Consider the following 18738-nt stretch of genomic DNA (forward strand, 5'->3'; position numbering starts at 1 on the left):
ATTAAATTTGGAAAAGAGTCTAATCAATGTTTTAATTTCTGTGTATTGATCTAATATTTCTTTTGTCAACATTAAGTCTCTAATTTTAAATGATGTATTTATTTGAAAATGATGTGATCTTAAAACGATCTTTATAAACATAATTCATATTTTAAAACAAAAATATTTTTAAATTCCATGTTTGATAATTTTTTTTCATGTAAACGTAAATACAATTTTTTGATGAAACTTATTTTTTGAACACCAAAATTTTAAAATTAGTTTAATAACTTTTATTTTATCCCCCGCTAGTAATTCGCATTATAGATTTATGAATATTCCAGAATATAATGGAATCATTTATAGCAATTTTAATAAAATAAAAAATTGATTGAAATAAAATGTCTATACATAAATAAAAATTCATTCCCGATGGCTTGTCTGTTGAAATAAACATTTTCTTGGCACCATCGTAATAATTAGTTCAAATTTATTTTTATTTTTCGAATTGCGGATATTAAATTTTAACATTGGGGAGTAGACATCATTTCATGATGCGTCTTATTCAGGGCGTTCTAATTCTAAATCAAATGAATTTCCTTTAAGCAAATTAAAATAATTATACATGCTTTTTAGAACATTTGGTTTGCAAAATATGCTATGTTTCTGTATTAAGTTTTTCATCAAAATATGATTGAATAAAAATGCTTCATTTTCATTTAGATTCAATCTTCAACTTTGTTAAGAAAAAAATAACTAAACAAAAACGAACTTACTAATTACTAAACAAAATACCAAACAAAATCTAATCTAAATTTTAAACTACGCGACCACTGTTTCAGGGGATCTGAAAGTTTTTAGTTATAAATTTTGTAGTACTAAAATAAACTCTTTAAAAACTTTCACATCACGCAATATTCGATTGGTTAGCTTATATATAATAATGCTTCTTTATTTATTCTTATAACCAAGAATATGCATTAAAAAAGCTAGGAAGTTGATGATATTTTTCTTTAAATAATAACATATCATTTATTATTAAATTATTAATAATTTATCCCTAACATTAGTTATTAATTTTCAACTCAGTTCTTTTAATTGTACAATCTTCCAAACCCTTTTATTTATCCCTTTTCAACGAAACATACATTAAAAAAATGTTTGGTTTATTTCTGCCTTAACAATGAATATGAATTTCCGATCTCAAAGAGAATTCATTTATTAACCGGCTGCTTTCTCTTGGAGATTTACGACTTTTCATAATAATTATGTGCGCTCAAAATGGTCCACTTACATGAATTCACTTTAAAAGGGAGTTAATTAGCCTTTGTTTAAGGGAATCTGCAGGTCTTCTAAAAAAGTAGGTGGTTCGTAATCAACCACGAAGTGTCATTATCATCATTTAAATATTCATCCTTGTATATTCTTGTTCACATAAATTCTAGAGACTTGACCATTACTGCCTGCGACAGAAATGACAATGATTATATTAGTTAGAGGCGGTTGAGGAACGAAGTAGAAGTTTCGAATTTAAGGCTGCAGGGAATATTTTCCGTCAAGTTCTCAAGAAAAATCAGCCCTTGAAGTTCAAATGATTTGAAATGCGATAGGAGTTCAGTAAAAATCTTAAACCTCGATCAATTATTTCAAACATGAAAATTAGTGAATCTGAATTTTCAGCCTGTTGAAGAAGACATCTTTTGATAAATCTTATATATATATATATATATATATATGATTTGATCTATTCAATATGTATTATGCCCAAATGCTTGTTTCTCAATAAAAATTATTTCTTTCTTCAGAAAAAAGTTGCTAATGTTTATCAGCTTAACCAAAACGTAATCCAAGAAGATTAAAACAAGACATATGATTACCCTTTACTGTTATTTTCATTATGGTGTTTAAAATTCTTTTATTGAGAAGTCTTTTACTATTAACACTTTCGCTGCCACGACTCACACCCAATATTCGGGTCCTCTATCTAGTTAGATGACCCCTTCTTTGCTATCTCTTGACTGTAGTAGAGAAGGGTTCATCTAATAACATAGATGGTTTGTACAATTACATATTATCTGTAACGCACTGGTGCGTCATGCGGCAGTCAATGTGTTAATACATAGAATATCTGATTATTAAGAAAATACCAGTACAAATATGTCTTATATTGATGTTAGTTATTTTATAAATTAGTTATTTTATATAATGCATAGCTGATTTGAAAAAAAAAGGAAAAAATCAAAATGAAAAATTACAAAAAAAAAAAAATATTTTTCATTAATTATTATTTTCTGTATTTGAAATCAAAATCATAGTGAACCAGCCCGAGTGGTATCTCCGAAATTTTCTTTAATACTCTGGAATAAATTTTTATTTCCCACCCTCATTATAATTCATGGACGTTGGGTAAGAACTCGAATATTTTGCACAGCATTTAAAAATTATAATTACGAAATTAGATATTTTGCGTGAATAGCATTTTTACTTCATCTGTCCTGGAAATGCGCAAGTTGGAAGCCTTTTTGTCTAGAAATTGACACAAAAATTTGACATAGACTTACAATTGTAGCCCGCAGGATAACATACCAATTCCCGTTGATTTAAATCACTGTATTTCTGATTATTATATTTACTTGCATGCGAAATTACCGACCAATAGGCAGTCAGCTGCTTACCAGATTTGCTTTTAAAATTCACAAAATTCTACATCTTCTATATTAAACATTGTTTATAAATTTATATTTGCTTAGCTCTTTTGTGATTTGTAGTCATTGTTTTCCCATGTACTAGATCAGCCAGACAGACAGATGTCTCGTCAATGGTTTTCGTTTAAAATTCGATAGAAGCCAAAAATTTTGATCATAAGACAATATATAAAATTTCATTTATCTTTTTCAATGTATATTTGAATTGTCATCTTCTCAGACAAGCAGACTGACAAGGAAACACGATGCTAACAATATGTTTTTCTGACTAAGGGATTTCTGAAACGTTGAGATTTGTTAAAAACTGGAGTTTTATTTAGGATTACAGTACTTCTTATAACAGAAAGCAAACATATCTTAATTGAATTTTTGTATACATTAATCCTAAATTAATTTTTGAGCCTTAAAATAGAATTCTGCATAATTATAAGGATTTGAATTTAACTTACTTAAAGTTTAAATAATGGTTTCATATTACTTATCCATGAATTGTACTTTTCTTTTAAAGAGAAGACAAAAATCTATAAATCTTTAGAAATATAACTAAATTTTCTTAGGAAGTTAGCATTTCATTAGCTGATCATCAATTTAGCTTGATTTAAAACCTCTTAATAAAACATTAAATATTATGTTACGGATTTTTTTTTATAAAGTGCAGCAATATTAAAGTTGTAAAGAAGAAGATTTTTCAGGGAAACATGAAATATATAAAATCCTATTTCCATTTAAATACTTTCTGTAATTTCAAATAAAAAGGTTTTTGTTTGTTTGTTTGCTCTTGTACATTAAGAGATCGCGAATTTCAATATATATGTGTTGAATTTTAATAAAAATATAAATCCAAATCATGAGTTGAATTTTCGCTGAAATATAAATTTTAATATCAATTTAAAGTTCGCTTATGTATCTAAGAACATTATTCCAATTGCTTATGATTTTAAAATACAAATACGTTTTGCACAAAACAGGGTTAGAGGATAACATTTATTTCAAAAGGATATGCGTAGGTGGATGATCTAGATTATCTTTGTGCAATCACAAAAATTGGTGGCGTCCCTGTCATGATTAGTGCATCAATCTCGTTATTTTTGGCTGGATTTATCATCATCCGAGCTCAGATCTATGAATAGAATTTAGCCAACAGCTGTAGCCTATGGTACAAACATTGTTTTTATCTAGAGAAATAATTTATAAGACGATAATTTTGCCATCCATGCAGCTAAGTCTGTTAATGTTTAATTTAACTTTTTCATTACTGAATGGCCTTAAATATGAATTAAAAGATACGACAGAAACCCGAGACTTTTATTTGCCATATCGATATTTCCTCTCTATTTCGTTTAATACAATTGATCCAAATCCTTGAAGCGTGCCTAATTTCTTAGAAACGCTTGTACAGATGGTTTTAAGGGACGAGGAAGGGGAGGGAGTCTCAGTCCTCTCAAAGAATTTCAAGCATACATATGCTTGATATCAGTTAAGCTTGGATATGTTTCGTATACTTTCTGCTTTCTGCTTACATAAGCTCCCATTACGATTTTTTTAGACGGTACGAGAATTTTTATCATCTTTCAAAGGAAAAATCGGGTGTTTCAGTACTCTGAGACATTTTAATAGATTGATCTGAGGAATGCAAGGATTAGAAATAGCATAAAAGCAAAATCAAACAACTTGCTTTGCCATCTTCGTTCTTTGACCTGAAAATTATAAAATTATTGAGGTCTCTTTTGAAGAAAATAATTAGCAAATGCTATCCTCTATCATCTCTAAGAAATATTTTGCCATTTTCTTAGAGAAATTGCTTAATTTTCCTCTGAACATTCATTAGGAATTGCATGATTCCATTCTTAGTCAATTCCAGCTTATTATACATGTAAAAGTTAATCTTACACTTTATTATTGATATTCTTTCTATTCGAATGCGATATTTTCATTAATTTATCCACCTATATATATATATATATATTTATCCACCTATATATATATATATATATATATATATATATATATATATATATATATATATATATATATATATATATATATATATATATATATATATATATATATATATATATATATATATATATATAGGTGGATAAATTAATGAAAATATCGCAAATGGCAAAGCAAGTTGTTAAAGGATTATAAATCCTTTTTAATGAGAAATGATTAAAATATGCAGCCTCTAGAATCAACGAATCAATATTGGGAACCAACGAAGTTTCGGAATATTTGAGAAAAATGCATATAATCTGCTTTACTTTCAAGGATCAGTGAATAGATAATGATAACATTTGATATTATTTATTAATTAGCATTTGATTTCATGACTTTATTTGCCATCTGATTTAATCTCTTGTTGCAATAAGGGTAAAGATGTCAAATTCTTAATTTTAACTCTGCTTACTGAATAAATGTATGATCATGCCAAACATTAGCATATTCAGAAATGTATTATCTAATGTATGTTAACTATGCCTTAACTAAAACAAGAGAGAATAATGCCCCAAAGAAATAAAATTATATTCATGATTTTATTTATCATTCTAAGTTCTGCTTTATAGAGTCCTAAATAGTGAAAGCATGGTCTTATAATAAAATTTTGATTATATTTTTATGGAATATATAGTTCGAATATTTATTGCTTACTTGATTCAAATATTTACTAATTTGTTATTTAAGTTTAATAATTTCAGTAGCGTTTCCTTTAATCTCATGCAATGAATCGATTGATTCTTTGATTTTTCTCATAGATTACAATTTTTAGTGACACTGTCTTAATATTAACTTTGAAATATCAAGGATATTTTGAAAGTTGTGATCCCATATATTTAAATCCATAATGTTTAACCCTTAACTGGGGAGGTGAAATTTTAGGATTTAACTGGGTAGGTGCGGTCTACGAGACCGCATTTCATTAGACTCAAATTAAATTTTCTAATAAATATATTAGTATGAAAAACTGCCAATATATTTTGCAGATATTTTTCTTGATATATATATATATGTTTTAGAAAATCTTTTCAAAATATATTGTCATTGAAAAAAGTAAATCCGTTGGAGCATACATTTTCTTCTCAAATTACATGTTATTATAAATAATATTCTTCAAAATGCATATTTCTTTTTACTTTTTAAATCATATTTATTTTTACAGTATATGAAGGTATATAGAAGAAAATATAATGTAAAATTCAACAATTAATACGAAAAATTAAAAAAATGACAATTGGTAAAATTGGCCCTTTTTTTATTGGCTTTTGTGACTTTCATAGCACGGTTTTCTAGGACATTTTAAACATACAGGTTAAGAACTAGTATAAAATTCAACCTATAAATTCTGTATATATATCTATTGGTATATTAATATATTTTATAATTTTTTTTTCAAAAAACATCATCACTAGAAAAATTGATTATGTTTGAACATACATATCAAAATCAGTTCAATGCGAACGTTTATCGAAAAACTCTTCTGTACAATTTTCCTTATCACTAAAATCACTTTCTGCTTCATTTAAAAGTGTTTGGAGCTTTGCTTCATGATATGATCAGTAAACTGGATGATATTTCGGGTCCCAAATTTTAGCGCCATCTGCTAAGCCTTGTTTATCACTGGGACAGTAACAGGGAGATGCGGTCTTATAGACCGCTCTCGAAGAAATAACTGAATTATTTAAAAAAGCATCCGCTGATATTGGTTGAAAAAGTGCACGTGTATTGAAGGTCACAAAACAGGAAGCTACAGGGTCAATCCATTCAATTGAGCAAAACATAGAATAGGGGTGATAGAAAATCCATCGCTAGCGGTCTCACAGACCGTACGTTTCCAGTTAAGGGTTAAAGTCCTTAAAAATATTCTGGCACTATAGAATGTACTTTTTATGGATTTTAGTTTCAGTATCACTATCAACTCTAATTGAAAGAATTAACGCTCCTTGTAAATTTCACAATTAATGCATTGTTTGATAACATATTAAAATAAGTTTTATATATTCATAGTTATTTTATTGACCTAATAGTTATTACAGGTTACAGCATGCATAACAGAAAAAGAAAAATTGTTCTTACTAAAAACCTTACTAAACTGAACTTATTAAAAACTTCCTAAAACATTTAATTCTTTATTAAATTTATGTTCGGTAATAAATTTGATGACTAATTGAGCACTTTATAAAATAGTTTTAGAAAAAAGAAGGATGAAAAGAAGTATAGGATATTATTCTATATTCATTAATGTAGAATGATAATATGAAGGAATAATAAATAATAATAATCAAAGAATAATAATAATATCATTGAATATTGAATTATGTGATTATGCAGAAAACATAAATATTTCTATCATTTTATAAAAAAGTCATTACATCACTGTATATATATATATATATATATATATATATATATATATATACATATATGTATGCGTGTGCATTGCGATGGAGCTCTATAGGGCAGACCATTTGAACAAATTTGATGAAAATTGATAGTTCAAGGCTATATTTCTAAAATTTTAATTGACTAATAAATGAAATTAATTTTGTTTTCCCAAGATGATTAGAAAAAAATGCAACAAATAGTTTATTCTTAGAAATATTTAAAAGTTATAAAATGTCTATTTTAATGATATAAATTTAATCAACTTGCAATTTTTTCTTGAATTTTACAATTTAAAAAAAAATATTTTGTTTACTTAATTTTTAATAATAGATTTCAGTGTTGCAGCGAAATTCAAATATTTTTCATTGTTTCATCAAATAGTTAATTGCCTAGTTCCCTTGTTGCCTATTGTTGAAAGCTAAGGAAGAATGATTCTGCTGATAGTCAAGGAATTTGACCATTACATTGTTTAATGTGCACCATGAATCGAATCTATGTTTATCAAAATGGCATGTCCCTAAAGTATATGTTACAATCTGATGCTTAAAAATGATATTTAGGAGAATTATGGACATTAACATGGTTTAACTGATGATAAGCACAATGGGCATTTTCGCTAAATATGAATAGATAACAAAAATTAAAAACATTAATTTCATGAAAATATCAAAGTTAAAGTTTGATCCATGATATTAATTGTAGTTTTGTACCTATCTTTACACATCGCACATATTGTTTCTCATTTAATAATAGGGTAACATAAAATTACCAGTATTTTGGATTATTATTTAGACATTCTAGATATTTTGAAATACTATAAATGTATTTCAGTAAAAATAGAATTTAAAATATATAATTTTGCGAATATAATTTTTTTCTATGCTAACGCAATTGCAAACAATTTTTGAAAATTATCTAAAAGATGAAATTTTTCTGATTTTTTTATGTTTAATAAAGATTTTTTTTCTAAAATGGTAAGTTATAACCTTAATGTAATTATTTTAATGATTCTAATTTCAAAAATATTAGTTAAAACTAGTAAGCTAGAAATATAATGTAAATTAAATTGTTTAAGTAATTACAGTGATGGTGAAATGGATAAGAAAGATGAGGTTAGAAATATAATATAAATCTCATGATCAAAACGGAATGAGCAGCTAGTTCAAGCTGCAGTTTTCATTTTACTCTTTCACTGCATCCCACAAAAGATTTAAATGTGCAAAGAAAAAAAAAAGTGGGTAAGTTTTTTCCTAATAATATTGAAAATTAACATTAATATAAAATCAACGCAAAATGATAAACTAGAAAAATAATATAGAAATTAAATGAAAGATTGACCATTATCCATATTAAGACACTTGCATATTAAATACATTAAAAATAAATCTGCTGTATTATTCATTGTATTTATAGATCATATATCTTAGTAATAAAAGCATTCACGAATGTGTATATTTTTTTACGTAATTAACAAAGTCTAAAAAAGTAATACAAAAACTATAATTCTACCATCTGCATAAAATTGTATTAAATGAAATAAAAATTGTTATTAATAAAGTGATCACCAAAATTTCGCATTTAAGAGAACTGCGATATTTTTAATCATACAGTATATTCATAATTAAGTATGCATATATACATTTATGAACATTAAAGTATGTGCACAATATTTTTCTGCTAGGATATAATTTTATTTTTTCATTTGATTACTGCAATTCATAGCACATATTTATCACGTTCCAATACATTATTTTCGTTCCACCACCCATGAAATTATATCTAGTTATTATTTTTGTTGATTTACCTCTTTAGCAGCATAAATATATTTCGTATTTCTAGCAGCGATATAGCAGAGGAAATTAGTATAGAGCTAATTCTTCGCAGAGTGTTGAAATCTTCATCATAGTCCTAGTCTACACACATGTCTATCACATGTAGTAGAAGTAGGGTATTCTATTATGTATACCATGAATCCAGGACTAATACAACATTTATCTTCATCGGCATTATCTGTAGTTTCTTGGCCGACAGTGGAATGCTTTTTTTCTATTGTCTTAGGTACCTATTGGACTAATTTTTATTTATGGTGAATCTGTGACGAGAAAAGGTGGTCACTTGCTAAATTGGATTGCTCCTAGACGTGAAAACCTTACTATTTCTCGTTAAAGATACATTTTGGTAGGTATTAGCAAGAAAAAAACAATAAAATATATATATTCATCCATGAATATATATATTATTTAAATATTGATTTACCTGGTATTTCCGCTAATTTTATATGGATCAATTTAAATGCTAATGCTTTAAATAGTTCCCAAACACCATGTATGTGAATTTCACAATATATTTCTATTTCTATGTATAATGTTTCTTTTTTGTAAAAATAGCAATAATATACTACAGGGTTACAATAACAGTTTTCTAAGATTTTTGACATTTTGATTCCTCTGTGTTTTGCTTTATTCAATTTTTGTTTATTGGTCTTTATTAGCTAAATTTTATTTCTTTTTTAAGAATATCCTTGCACTAATTTTTTCATATATCCATATTTAATTAAAAGCCTGATTTCCATTCATGGTCTTTTCTTTTATTATTATTATAAATTAAGTAAATTATTCAGTAAATATAAAGAATTGTGTAACTATAAAAATTGTTTGTATTTTTCCAAATGCAAGTTTTTTTTTCATGTCAAGCATCTACAGAAAAACTATTGAAACTAGAAATACTAAATTTGGCAAAACATAGTTTAATATTTAGCTTTTTGAAAAAAATTAAGTTTAAAAAAATAGTACAATTTCAACTACTCATTATTTAAAAGAAAACTATGACTTTAAATAAAAAATTCGAATAATCTATAGCTTATAATAATTAGAGATGCAACTAAGAAAAAAAAATATACTCACTTTTTTCAGCTTTTCAGTATCAATATTTCCTATCCAAGCTTCACACATTTTCTTGTGATTTATTTCCAAAAAAGTTAACATTTCTACTAAACTATAAAGCATGTGAATGTTAAAATCGTTTTAAATAAATATATAAGTATTTTTAAATTTTAATTTCCTACTTAGTGTTAGTAAATAATTTAAACAGAAATGTTGAAATGGACTTTCATTTTTACAGGAGGATATCAGATGAATCGATAATTGTTTTAGCCCTTAATGCATTAAAACTTTCGGCATAAATGAGAAAGAAAATTTTAGTATATAAAAAAAAGGAAAAAAATTCAAAAATATAAGCATTTAACTTGTTTGGATTTTGTTTGTAACGAAAAGATTTTATTTTGTATTGCAAAAGGAATTAAAATATATATATATTCCATTTATATGCCTTTTCCTGATATGATAATTTTATTATATGTCCATCCTACTAAAAATATTAATCTTAAATCAAGCAGAGCTTAAAGGCCTGAAAATATATTTTCAAAATATTTATTTTGTCCAGAATGTTATTGTTAAATGTAATACAAAGCAAAAATATATTTTCTGTGGTAAAGACTTTTGTATAATACTTTTATCTCAATAATTTCAATTATGAAATACCAAATATGCAAAGAATAATTATTCAAAAAAAATATTTAAACTCAATTTTCTTTTATTTTGTGTAAAAATATTTTTAAATAGAAGAATCAAAGTTCCAAATTAAGAATCTCCCTATGCATAAACAATCTATATTAGGTTTTTAATGTTGAAAATTATAATTACTAACAATTTTGTGTGTTTTAGAAAATAAGATTTTGGATATAAATATATGTACATTATTGAATAATGTAATGAAACATACAAATTATGTCTTAGTGCATTAAAATAGTCAATAAGCAAATGTATTTCCTTTGACTTCCTAAAACAAAAACAGGTAGAACTAACTTTAATCAGAAAATTAAAATCTATTAATTTCAAAAAATAAAATTTAATCCCTTAGTTTGCCATACATCCAAACTTATCCTGAATAGTAAGGAACTATTATATTCGAAACAATAAAGCTCCTGCGGATATTTTCAGGTGATAAAATATATCCTTGTCCTGTGACATTGCGAAGTAATTCACCCATTTTCGGTCGGAGGTCTTAATGGACTTGTACAAGCGAGAAAAAGAAACACCATCAACATTGTTAATGTGTTCAACCATACTGAAAACGATGCTTGGTAGGACACCTAATTTGTTACGGAAGTGGTAATATCACGCAGGGAGTGCAGAAAGCAAGTAGATAGAGAGACCCCATGTCGCGAGCTGTGCTGAAAGAGTACAAGAGCAATGCGATCCGTAACCGCTATCAGTAAATGGTTTCATTTATATTTTACTTCGCCGAGTCAAATAAAGATATTTTAATTTAGAATAAGTTTTATCTTCTGACTGAAAGGATTTTATAAAACTCTTTTCAGAATTACAGAATTATTATTTATGAGATATGATTTTATCTGATCATATTGACCATTTCCTAGTTTTGAGTGAAAGAAGCAGAATTTGTGTACAGGGTTTTGAGATAAACTCAGCAACAAAAGCTTTGGAAAAATGAAACTTAGAAAGTAAAATTATGAATAATTTTAGATTTTTGATAAAAAAAAATATCCAATTACTGAAATGGAAAATACAAATTTTGATGAAAACATATATTTTATTTCAGTATATAAGTTCATATTTTAAGTTCATTTTTATAATTTTTTATCGTCATTCAGCCGGAAAAGGATTATTCTTAATAATTATTAAATATTTCACTGTATCTACTATAATTTGTTTAGCTTTTATTACATCATTTTATTTTAATTATAATTATATTTTAATATTTTATTACTTTAAATTATTTATGCATTACAATATTGAAATTTTCTATTTTTATTATAATTTTATTACTTTATAAGCGGATCTGAGATTATTGAGGGGAATTTCGTTACTTACATCATTTAATGTTAAATATTAACTTATAATAAAATTTGTTTGAGTTATGGATATACGGGAATATTAAATGCTCGTTATTTCTTACAACGCTTTCATCTTTTGTCAAACATTTGAATAGAATAATATTGCACATATAGTGCTTATCACTTTAAACTTCCACAATAACTTTCAGACAATAGTCTTTTTAACACACTTTTTAAACTATCTTATCTCTATTTTCTTAATGCGGGTGGACTAGGATTATTGTTTATGCATTCATTTCACCTCAATTATATATATATATATATATTGTCTTTAAATTCTAATGCGACACATTACTGTCCAAGTTCAAGATAAAATCTTACAACTTTTGAATACTGAAGATGTTTTGTAACACACATATGAAACTGAAAAACTACAATATCTTTATATATTCTAATTAAAATTAATATAAAATATTTTGCTCAAATTACACATTTTAATATTAGTAACATTTTTGTTTTTGAATTCGAACTCTTACAAGTTTGTTACATTTTCTTCTACAGATTATAAAATATGTAATTTAATCAAAATGACAGCAGGAAACGTGCCATAGTTACAAAGACAATCTTAATACTGCGAGAAACATTTCAAACTGTTATTAATTTTAAGAAGAAAGCAAGATGACTGTTGAAACTGTGTTAAGTATCTGCATTATTAATAGCTTTCAGTTGAAGAGACAAGAATTCATAAATATATTTAATGTTATTTCTTCTTACTGATTACAATTATTTAGGATATCATCAAGAATTATCGATAGTTATAGTAACAATGAAAACAATTGAAATATAGGAATTCTAAATGCATATGATAAATTAGTGGAAATATATTAATAAGAAAACCAGAAAATTAATATATATATATATATATATATATATATATATATATATATATATATATGCTAAATTATTTCATGTTGATTATGTAAGTTAAATTATCTAAAATTTCATTAAGTCAATTAAGTCATCCAAAATCTCTTTGAAGTATGTTTTAGAAAACAATTGTCTAAATTTTCATAAAAGTTTTACTATCAAGGTCATTTCCAAAAAACATGATGTGTTACAGACTTTTAGATATATTACTAAAGAATAGGGAATATAACAATTCAATGTATATATATATATATATATATATATATATATATATATATATATATATATATATATATATATATATATATATAGTGTATCAAAGAATTTGTAGTATGACTGAGTCAGATGTGATATTTGTAGTATGCGAGTTTGAAAAAAAGATACAAAAATTTACTCGTGCAGATATCTTTATATTTGAAATGTACTGAAGATGAGCCTCTACAGCTTCAGTACATTTTATACAACAGTCTTAAGAGTGACTTGAATTACTGTACTTACAAATTTATTTAAAAGAGATCGCATGATCGAAATATCATCAAAATTATACCCTTTATTATTTCATTCTATGGTGTAGGAATTAAGTACTATCAGATAAAAATATTGCTAAATGAAAACTCTGGATTATTCAATATGCAGTCATTATTTATCTAACATTTTCAGAAAAGAAGTGGGTTGTAACTCGATGCATCTTTATGCAAAGTATATGAAAAGTTTTCATTCCAATTTTCTGGTCATCAAACGTTTCAAAACTTTCAAATAATATTCACCAACGAATATATCTCCATGTGAAATACATTATTTTTGCATAAAACTTTAACAATATATGGATGTGATAAGAATTGTTTTGATATAAAATCTTTCTTCCTTTTTGGCTTGGGGTTATTATTTGTTTCTATTTTAGTTTATTGTAACCTTTTCTTTAGATCACATTGAAAATATCATATTTATCTCATTTATTATCAATTTTAAGAAGTTTGGACCATTTTCAGTGACAGAAACACATCTCTTTAAACATTCTTCTCTTTGGGTTTTATGCATTGATTATTTTGCTCAAACCATTCTTTAAATATATAGAATAAATTACCAGAAGCTTGAGTACATAGAAGAATTACCACAGCTTGAGTACAATTATTAATCTTGTGTATAAAAAAAAAAATGTCTCGGATTCTCCGAGCTATCATTTGCATGATAAATTGATAATGTTTATAAATTCGTTTTATTAGCCAAATAATTCATGTAATTTGAAAAGTATAGAGAGTTATATAATTATATTATTAAGAATGTCATGAAAATTATTGAAAAAATAATTTTAAATACCAAAAATACTTATAGTTGAAAAAGTTTATATAAATGAAAAGTATACACAGTTGGAAAAAGTTTATGACTGGATAAAATTTAATTTCTTCTTTTAAAAATGCATTCTGTTAAATAATGTTCCATTTGAATAACCTGTATATCCATTTAAAATTAACTGTTTGAATAAATAGAATATATAAATATCTTAAGTAAATAGAACTTTATAAGTTTATCCAGGAACATAAATCGATTATTTAAAATTCGCAAGTATGCTTTTTCTTAAGTATGCTTATCATATTCTTAAGTGAATGTCGTATTTATTTTTTGTAAAATTCAACTTATTAAAATTATCTATTTGTCTTAAAGTTTTTCTATTTTCTAAATTCACTTGGAATATTTGAGTAGTAATTTAACCATTTGCCCAATCAATTCAATCTCAGTAACTTCGATATAAGAAATAAATTAATTTTTAAAATTATGTTTTGATATTGAGCATGAATTTTTAAAACAAACACCATTTCAAACTATACTTTGCATACAGTGTTCCATTTAAATTAACAAATATAACTTATTTCTGTTAAATAACAGCTCATGTTTAAATCATTTTAAAATTTGAATTTGAATTTATTATACACATGCTAAACTTTACAAATTTCATTAGTTTCTATTAAGTTGTTTCTGATTTTATATGCGGTTATTAAAATAAAATATCGATTTAATGAGCGAATTTAATGATTTATTCTTTATCCAGAAGTAGAGAAATCAAAAGATATATTTGTTAAATTTTGATATTCCGGTTTGAAATATTTTTATTTTAATCTTGCAAATACAAAATACAAGTTGCAAAATACAAAAGTTGTTGTTATCATTCACCACATTCTCAAGTAGATAATTTAAGGTAAATATATGGTATATTTCTTTTTGACTGAGGGAACTCAGAAGATACGAGGTATTCAAATATTAATAGTTTTTTTTTTTTTTTTTTTTTTTTTTTTACAATTTCCGATTATTTTTATAACAATATAATTAATTAATTTATTATAAATTTATTATAATTTTAAACCAATTGGGACTTAAAGACAATAAATTCAATCAAACTTTACGAAAAAATATTTATTGAAGTAATTATTGTAAATAAATATTTTCGCTTTACAAAACCATCTACCATATAATAAAGTTTGACACATTTGCTGAAACGCATTAATGATCATGCTCCAAGAATCATACAATGCAAACGTTATTATTTCAGGCGACGGACTTTAAAGATTTTGGTATTCTTCCCATTTTCTGAAGAGTATGTCTTACCCAATACAGAATTCAACCTCAATCCATTCCTCAATTCAAGACAGTTCGTGTAAATGGGAGCATCTGAGCTTGCAGGAGTATTAACAAAGATGGCAAAATGCATCACAAAATAATCGTTCCGAAAATGGTTTGAAAGACGTATTTTCGCATCCATTGTTAGTGAATAAATAAATTTGTAGAAGCAACAATCGAGATTAGATTCTGACTTTATTCCCAAATATGAATAAAGGCGATCAGAATTATCTTTTCAAGAAAACTGACGGATAATTTAATAAAGCAAGCTACTTCATAAACAGCACAAGCTATACTAAATATTTCAAAATAATCGTTTCCATTATCCTGTTGATAATGGTTTATATAAAAGTCTTATACGAGCAAGGACTTTCGCATTATTTTCTAGGAATTATAACAATACCACACATATTACTGAAATATCTAAGCCCTAAAAGATATCCCAATATTCATATATTTGTAATGATGTATCTCATTATCATTGATGTATCTCATTATCTTGAGTAATAAAGATTGCAATAATATTTCACGATTTTTTTTTTCGTCAGAGTAGTATTTTCATAAAGATTTTGATTTTGGAATCAAGTCAACAATACAGTTGGTCTTCAACATGAAATTTAATACTTATTTTTTTTGAGCTTCATATACATTAATTGTCAAATTTTATTTCAATTGAATTAAATCCAGAGCACATTCATGAAAATTACTTCTTACTTTTTTTTAAATGCACTTTCCTGTTAACAAAAAAAAAGCCTATAATTATTCAAGCTGCGTAATTTCTAATAATTAAAAATATATTTCAGCGAATTTACATAAAGTTCTTTTAAAAAGTTATTAACGACCTTAAGATATTTCGTTGATTTCCGATATTTCGTGAAAAACAATTTATTCAAATTCAAGCCTAAACACAAAACAAACAAAAAATAGTTTTATAGCAGAACTAAGTTTACATTAGCATCAAAAAGCACTTTTTAAATAAACATTGTGAAGAATAAAGTGTATAATCTGAAAATTTAGTATTATTCAAAATATTTTTCCAAAACATAGTTTGTTACTTTGCATGAAAGCAAAGTTTCTACCTTTATATATTTCTGTCCTGATTTACTTTATATGTTTTTGCATGTTTCCTTATTTTACATGCTTCTGTCCTTTTGAGGAAGGCATTTCAGATATGGGAATACCAAAGTTCCAGTGTGGATGCTGGTTTTCGCTTTACTCATAAGTGCATCAAAGCTGTGAAATCAAGTTATATCTATCTCCATGAAGTGACGTAATTTTGAAGTTTATTTTTCTGAAATCGATGATGTGGTGAGTTCAGTTATAGTTTTAGTTTTTGTAAATTACTCCGCATATTTAGTGTGGGAGTAACATTGACAAGTTTTGCAAGTTATTCATCTAATGTTTAATACTATTTGTAATGTAAAAAAAATAACTATTTCTTCCATGATTATGAAAACCTTGTCACTATAAAAAGTAAACTGTTAGAACAAAACGCTTAGGTTATTTATTTTATTCATTACCATAAATGAGCTACAGTCATCTTTCTTGCACTTCCAATTTGAAATGAAATGTTACTGCCTTAAGGGTTAATTGGAAACGAAGGATGGAATACTATTAACCCTCAATGCCCTGGTAAACTCCTTCCTCAGAAGGTATGACCTAATTTTTAAAGGAAATATGATTAATAATTTATGCTTATCTTCAAATTAAAATTATTTTTGGCATCTTTTACTCATCTGATGAATACAATTAATCTAAGTAATTGTATTCATCTAATGAATAATACAATTAATACAATTCTTGACAAATCTTCCATGACATTGGAAAAAATTCCCACGGACGAAGATCAATAAATTAATAACTAATAATTATTAGAATTCAAATAAAAAAGACAAGGAAACTTCAGTAGGCCGAGAAATCTAGGTAATTCTCTGTGCTGTATTCAACAATATTTTTTTCTGAAAGAATTTTACATCAAAATTGTTCATCACTTCACTTTTCACTTGATATATTATCACTGCAACAAGTACTCATCTCCATTCCTCTACTATGCTTGTAGAAGTTAGTAAATATAACTACAAACTATTACAATCAATGTCACCCCATGTCATCGTTTTTCCCGCGTAAACCTTGAGAAAATTTCATGCACCTTTGTAGGTATCGAACACTACGTTGAGGTATACCATGTTTTATTAGAATTCAGTTAATAGTTAATCATTTTTATCACCAGATTTCTTTCAAGTTTTATTCAGATTTTCAGTTTGTTCAAATTTCTTTGTTTCGTCTCTAAACATAATTTGTCGAATTCGGAAACTGATGCTGAGTAAATGGAAATACACGAAGGAGATCTGGTGCATCCAAGGGTAACAACAAAAAACGAGAATAATTGTATGTTTATAAATTCCATGTAAGCGGAACAAGAAATGCTATTTATCTTTAATTTGAGATTTTCTAGTTACAAACAAAAAGGAGTTCAAAAACGCTATAATATATCATTCCTCAATATAATTCATATAGATGTTTTATTTTCATTTCATTCGGCTAAAACTTTTAGACAGAGGTGAAAGTAGGAAAATTGTCATAACATTTGGAATATCTCAGAGGGACATCGAAAACAACTGATGCAAATCAAGATCTAGTTTGCAGTGGATAGCAGTCGTGTTTGCGTTAAATTAGGGCAGTCAACTAAATATTTAGAATTTAGAACATAGGAAAAAGAATGAGTGAAATTATAGATTTGAGTATCATTCGCATTTCAACATGGAAAAAATTTCAACAAGAAACTTACCTCTCACTGGAACCACGGGTGACATCTTCCTTTTATTGAATGAGAACGTTCGATGTCCCAGAACGTTTCTTTTAGATGTTTCAATTTTATAACAGTGTGTCGAGTGTATAAAATGTACAGCATGATCACCTGGCATGAATCCAACAGAGCTTGAATCTTCCCTAAGGAGGGATGGGTGGTTTCTGTGCCAAAGCAACCTCTGCCATTTCTAAAGAAAAAGGCTTATCCTGTGCAGATGTGGAAAAGATTGCTTCTGAATTTATTTGATTCTCTTGCCAATTCCTACCCATTCCATGCTCAGCCATTTCATCACTGATGTAAAAATATCTGACCTATTCATAAAGCATGAAATTGAAAAGTTTTTTCGTATCTTTTCCATGATTACTATAAATAATTTAAAAGGTGTCTAAAAGAATTTTAAGCTATTAATATAATTGAAATTATTTTAAATCAAATTTTTATAGCAGCTACTAGTGTCAAAGCTATAT

The 18738-nt window shown here is 26.2% G+C and overlaps 1 long non-coding RNA gene across 1 annotated transcript in view; it reads right to left on the bottom strand.

The window, feature by feature from the left end:
• The window catches only part of LOC129962066 (uncharacterized), a 33198-nt gene extending 14761 nt beyond the window's left edge, over positions 1 to 18437 (bottom strand). Inside the window, exon 1 of the long non-coding RNA XR_008783876.1 lies at positions 18251 to 18437. This is a non-coding gene — a long non-coding RNA (uncharacterized LOC129962066). The remainder of the gene's footprint in view (positions 1 to 18250) is intronic.
• Positions 18438 to 18738: the final 301 nt, after the last annotated feature.

This window comes from Argiope bruennichi, chromosome 2, assembly GCF_947563725.1.
Source record: "Argiope bruennichi chromosome 2, qqArgBrue1.1, whole genome shotgun sequence".
Classification (NCBI taxonomy): Eukaryota; Metazoa; Arthropoda; class Arachnida; order Araneae; family Araneidae; genus Argiope; species Argiope bruennichi.